The sequence below is a fragment of the Anas acuta genome, chromosome 5 (assembly GCF_963932015.1).
Source record: "Anas acuta chromosome 5, bAnaAcu1.1, whole genome shotgun sequence".
Lineage (NCBI taxonomy): Eukaryota > Metazoa > Chordata > Aves > Anseriformes > Anatidae > Anas > Anas acuta.
Window position 1 is genome coordinate 42,885,212 of NC_088983.1, and position 7,100 is coordinate 42,892,311.

Below are 7,100 nucleotides of genomic sequence, written 5' to 3' on the forward strand. Positions count from 1 at the left end.
ATTCTTCTTGACTCCAGCTTCTAAAAGGCAAACAGGAGATAGCACTGACGTTAGTAAAGGATGTGGTTTTCAGCAGTTATGAATAGCTGCTCCTGAATTTTGGGGTTCAGCAAAAAAGAGATAGAGACAGTAGCGTATATTACTCATAAACATTAACACCTACATCTATTCTAACTGCAAGTTAATTGGGCTTAAATTTAAATTAGTATCTAAAGATTAACAGAAAAAAAAAAAATGACATTTTCTTACCCTCTTCATTATTTCTAGCATTATTTTATGTCTGCACCAGATGGCTTCAACAAAAAATGACTGATGTCCATATTCATTGAGTTCTCACTGAAGTGAAATTACTTACATTCATAACAATTAAAATGTCAGCCCTACTGTAACAAAAAAACACCTGTCCCACAATTAATTTTTGTTTTTCTGCCTCTTGGCTTGCAAGATAGAGTTTTTGTCAATCTTTTCCTATGGCTTGAATAACACTTGACTAATCTTTAGAAGTCAACAAAAACATTGAGGCTGAGTCTGGCAGAGGCTGACCTCAGAACTCACACAGCAATTGTTGCTTTTGCAACCCAACCAGTAGTTACCACTGTTTTATCTTGTCAATGAATGAATACATCTTGCAGAAAAACTATCTGTTCCACTGACAAAATAATTCTTTATTATCCTTCAGTGAAAAACCCTGAGGAAACACAGACTGGTTTGAAAACCTTGTTTAAAACTTAACACAGTGAAATAGGCATGTAGTATTGTTTCTTTTTCTAAATACCACAGTGACTCTATATAAGGAAAGTGATTGTCCCAGAGAAACACACAGAGGAAATGACAAAATGGGAAATCACACCTTGCAGTAAGAGTCTTGAGGCGGCTGGCTGGAGCAAAAAATGGAAATATTAAAATCTATTAATGTTACACAGAAACAGAAATTTTGGGATAAGGATTTGGAAACAAATTAAGATAAAGTGACAAACTTAGTATCTACTTAATGTGCATTTGTTGGGAGGAATGGGTTAAAAGCAGAAGATTGGTGAGAAGGATTATAAATATGATCAAGTGACCTTGCATCTGGTAATGCATAAAATCTGGAGAATGGTAATGTAGGGAAGCATAAATTGTACCTACTACTGTTTATCCTCTGTGTTTGGCAAGTAGCACATCTGTGTATAGGTAACATAGCTGTTTGGTAGACTTGGAGGTGCCCCATTGGACGTACTTGAGCTCCTGGCTTAGGTACAGAGAAGATCAAAAAGCCCAGTGAGAATCACAGAGCAGTGATAAAAACTATGCCTGCATAAATCTTTGATAAATAGGTGCAAAGAGCAGGTCAGTGATCTTCTAGCATGGAATGAAGTTAGTGGTGCCCATGTCCCCATTTGTGTGCCTCTGCCTGGGTGTTTCCTCAGGGATCCCCTGGTTGGAAAGGTAACAAAAGAAAATTTACTCTCTGCATTTTAGTCATGGGTCTGTAGTTGTTTCTGCTGCTTTCCTGTGCCAAGTTACACAGAACTTAACTTGAAAAATGAAATTTTTCTTTTCCTTTTCCTTTCTTCTAGCTACCTGCATTCTGTTGAGGAAACTGTTATCTAAAAATCGAAAGTTGGACATATATGAAAAGGACAAAATAAATTTTAGTATCCTATATTGGTAGACATGAAAACTTTGATTTTAGAAAAGTCTGCACATTTTTTGTTTGTTTTCTGGCCAACATTGGCTGAGTTTAGCTTGGGTTCACTAAGAGGTATAGCCCAACTTAAAATGCAATTTTCCCTCAAATTTTGTATATCTTCACTGGAAGTAAATTATCCAACTCTATTTCATAGTTCTAAGCCTCATCCCATAGTTGACATGCTGAACTATAACAGCAGAAAGAACAAAAAGAACTTTATGGATTAGGAGATATAGGAATCATCTGCCATACTCAAGTTTGACTATGTGAGATGCTTATTGCAGATCTTGTATAAATTTTCAAATCTGTAGATTACTGTTGTTAGATATTAGAGTGTAGGAGGGATAGATATTATTATAATGATGCATGAACTAGTATTTTCATTAGAACTAGTATTTTCATTAACTTAAACTTATTTCAATAATTTTTCTCTACCTTTCTCAGGTATCCTTAAAAGTCCAGAGCTCCTCTCCAAAACTCCTCCTCATTTTCCTCTTTGTAGGGAAAATTCTAATAGAAATACAGATCTCATTTCCTTCTGAGTCACAAATGAGTAAAAATCATAGAATCATAAAATGATTTGGGTTGGAAGGGACCTTAAAGATCATCTAGTTCCAAACCTCCTGCCATGGGCAGCAATGCCACCCATTAGATCAGGTTGCCCAGGGCCTTGTCCAACCTCGTCTGGAACATCCTCAGGGATGGGACTTCTTGGGGTAACCTGTTCCAGGGCTTCACCACCCTCTAAGAGAATTTTCTCCTAACCTCTAATCTAAATCTCCCTTATTTTATTTTAAAACCAATCTCCTTTGTCCTGTCATTATCTGAATGAGCAAAAAGTTGTTCTCCATCTTTTTTATAAGTCCACTTTAAGTATTGAAAAGCTGACTTATGGTCCCTCTTGAGCCTTCTCCAGGCTGAACAGTCCCAGTTCTCTCAACCTTTCTTCGTAGGAAAGGTGATCCAGCCCTCTGATCAATCTTGTATGCCCTCTCCCCTGTCCTCAGACCAGTTCTAATAGATCAACATCTTTCTTGTGCTTACATTTAAATCTATGATATAATATGAATGTTTCGTACTTCAATACATTTAACAATATTTACATAAGAATCTAGTAGTAAATCTATCCCAGAACTTGTCTTTGAAAATGGCCCTAAACAGAGTCTTAGGAATTATTAATAAGAAAGAGGGCAGGGGTGAGCTGATATATCTGACAGGTTTTAGCCTCTCCAACATCTTGATGGCTCTGACACACAGCCTATAACACATTATCACTTCTCTAGTTTTTATATCTGCAAAGAGTCAAATTTTCACAATTTCACAATTGTTGATAAGAAACATCAAATCTGTTCTTGAGTAAAATCTCAGCCAAAGCTCTGGGGATTTCTGTTGCTGGAAGGGCAACCTTTCAAAGGAGTGGTAAAGCTTAAAAGTAACGGAAGATTCAATGGATCTTTTTATAATGCTACAGATTTATTTTTCAGTTTTTTGTATAATTCCTTTACACTTTCTCATACTATCATGTGATGTGCTGAAGCAGAATAGGTGTTAGGTTTTGCTGTAAGGATTCAGTCTGTAAGGATTCCTGAGGGGTTTTTATGCTGCAGGCTACTGTACCGTAAAAGTAAAAATTATTGAATTCCTCCTTTCTGGCACTACATGTCTTTATAACGAAGAAGTCCATAGAAGTCCATAGAATGAGTGCTGAGAATGAGAAGCAGGTAAAGTAAGACTGAACACATGCCCCTGGAGAGGGAGAACAGATGTAACTCCTTACCTTGTCCATCACAGTCTTTGAGTTCTTCAGTATTCTAAAATCTGGCCTAACTTCTAAAGGGCCATGATATTATAAGTGATAGTGCTTGGGGGTCAACCCTGTTATGTTTACATATACAGACTTGCAGATGGGCAGTATATACCTTTTACCATAATGCAACACAGTAACAGATGTACCTTTCAAGCATGACACTTGCACAACTCTAGTACAAGTCTTTACTACTAGGCACTTTGAACCCTCAATTGCTTTAATAGAATGGTTAAATAGCCTTCCTTTGATCAGTTAAAGCCTGGAAAAAGGTTCAAGTTCTCTGTGGTACTTATTGTGAAATAAGCTGATTAAAAAGATGAAAAGCACATTTTTTTCATGTAATATAATGATATATAAAATTTTGGCACTAATTTCTCAGCTGTTTTCCATTGTGCAGCTAATCAAATCTTCTTGACTATGGAAGCTAATACTGAGATACATAAAAAGATCTTTACAACAAAGTTACAAAATGACCCTCACTTAAACCTTGAAATACATGTATGTGCTACTGATCTTCACTGGACCTCAAAGTTTTTCATATAAATCTATATACTAATTTGATAATACTCTTTTATCATATTTAAAATTTGTTTTTCCAGGCAGAAGCAGAAATGTCCCACTAGTTCCATTCATGCTTCTCAGAGCTGACTTCAATTTGGCTGATTTCAAATGGACATTGTCCTTCATACCAAAACATGTTAACTCAGCTGCGAAAGGGATTTTTACCTTCTTAGTCTGAACCATCTGCAAATCTTTCAAGCTGCCTTACAATTTAAGATGTTTGATTTGTCTATGATGATATCAAATAGGTTTTTATGTGTTGAATTCTAGTTTTAGAGAAGGGGAAATTATTTGATTAAACATTGAAACCCAAGCATTTTACATGTACCGTGCAGAGAGGAGTCAGGCTACAGTAAAGCTTGGTTACCACAACATTTTGCATAAAGTTATGGCAATGCCAAAAGTGATCCATTATGTTTTTGTATGTGGTTTCATTAGAATAACATCAGCATTTTTTGAATTCATTATTTTTCTTCCCTTTTTATTTAGATCCATAGTGTACAGGCTGTAAAGATCAGTATTATTCTGGGAACATTGTGAAAACCCATGGGAAGGCAGACTGGCTTAGATATCTGCTGTCACAGCAGTAGCTGGCAATATTTATGAGCTCAGACTCAGGTTATTTGTGTTAGCTATAAAAAAAGAGAGCAGCTTTTCAGTCACCTGGAGACCATTTCAGTTTAGCTATGAGGCACCATTTATATGGAGAAAAGCAAAGGATAAACAATACTTGCAGGGGCAAACCACATGACAAGGTTTGACATTCAGCCTTTGGTTACATGAATAGTCCAGGACAGTGCCTGTTAATTACTTAATGGTGGTACAACAGTCTTTTTTTCTTTCTTTTTTTTTTTTTTTTTTTCTAAGGTGCCATAAGACTTTGATTTGTCTGGCTTACCCAGGCTCCCATCCCCCATCTGGGTGTCACAGGAGAGGCAGAGATTTCCTTAGAACTACAAGACTTCAAAAATCTGAAATGCAACCCATATGTTATGTTGTAAAAAATGCAAAATATGCTGGATATGTAAAAGCAGCACACCAAGCCATATGCTTCAGATGGAACAGCTTGCATATGTCTAGGCCTCTACACTAACTTCAGGAACTGAAAACAGTGGCTAGGCTATTCCACACTCTTCCACTTGTTAAATTTGTTTTGCTAAAGTCAGATTTACATTGGATGCCAAAAAAAAAAAAAAAAAAAAAAAAACAGTCTTTATGAAAAGCTTGAAGCTGATGATTGGACGCTTATTTTCTGTGCTGCTTTGAACAGTCAAGCTGTGACCAAGTGAAGTGGAACAACTGAGATTTTCCAGCACAGTTGTTCAGATCCAGGGGTTTATTCCACAGAGAGAATGAGGGCCTCAGTGTTCAACACCAGGAGAGGTCAGCATGCCAATGCTTGTGGGCTTTCTGCAGAAAGCAATACCCTGCCGATTTTTGCCATCATCCCACTTTCCTGGCACTTCCATAAGGCTGAGAAATGTTAATTCTTTTGCTCAGGCCTAATTCCCACAACATTATCTTTCACACAACAAAACCTGCATGAACACTACTTTAAAGGTTTGTTTTAGTCTGGCAAGTGCCAGGAAATTCTAGAGTCATTAACCTTCCTTATTGTGCATAGTGTTATGGAGGTCTTTGAACAGCAGGATACTTTGCATACAGTATCCTATGTGGTATAAGAGCTAAAATATGCACAATTAAGCAGGTTAATATTCAGGTTTAACCTCTGTATTTCAATGATGAAAGATCAACAGTGCCGTTGAAAACTCCTTTTTATGTATGAACAGTGCAAATACTTGTGTGACTTTCTGCAGAAACATGGTGTTTTTGTTGTTGTCCTTTTTTAAGAAAATGTAAATTCAGAACACATCTCACCTTGCTATAGTAAATCTGTATGAAAAAGAGACAATTAGAACAGTAACTTTCTCATTTGTGTGTGTCCCAGACTCCTAATAAAATCAAGAGAGCATTTTCAACAGTATGCAAGTCCGCTTTTCAAATGCTATTTGAATTTTGCAGTGTTGTTTCCCTCAATTACTGACTGGTAAAAGATATATTGTCTACAGGAATTCAGGCTCAATGACATTTATGATGTCTTCTAGCTTTCAAGACATAAATCTGTTGTTACTTGTTACTTAACTAAAATCCTAAATTCCCATCTCATACTAGGCAACTTCATTTTTGCATAGTATCTTTTACCTGACAGTGGATGAAGGTAGTCTCTTTCCCAGAAGGATGCAGCAAGTTTTTTGTCTGGTTTGTTACGTTATCTTTCTTACACTTGGGGCTTGATCACACATCCTCTTTCCGCTGCTTCTGTGTCATTGAAAGCTTTCACCATGCCAGCTGCTTGTCACTGTGTCCATTGGGAGGTTTTTGTCCCCTCCAATCTATCTGCTAGGCTGATCTGCAAATGCTCCCTTATTTGTTTCTGTCAAAATGAATAGTGTTAGCAAAACTGGGCTTGTTAGACTGAATTGGCAATTTCTGACTGTAATAGGTCAAAGGATATCCATTCAAGCAGTTGCCTTGCAGATCTGAGTGAAAACTAGTATCTTATGAGGCATGGAGATGTGCAATTGCAGGCTGACTGGAGCAAGAAATCCCTTCAGCAGACATGCTGACTCTCTTCAGCAGAATATATGATCGAGGACTTACTCTATAAAATCCATTTAGTGCTTTCATATTGCATTAAAGTTTGAAATGAAGTATTCAGAGTGGGGCTAACCTACACTATCAGGGACTAAACATAACCCTGATCTGAAGAGGATCTGTATGTGTTCAGACTATATCTTCTGTGTCATACCAATCAACTTCATACATGTCAACTTTGTCACATAATTTTGAAATAAATATATTTATCAATGTGACAATCTGTACAGAGATGAGAATCTTGTCAGATTTAACGAAACATCTCCTCTTTTGTTTTAATTACTCATATTTATGCTGTTCAAAGCTCATATACAAACACTGTCATTACTAACATAAGAATTGAAATTTGTCCTTCTTACTAATAATTATTAATTTACCATGACATACAGATGTCACATGTATTCT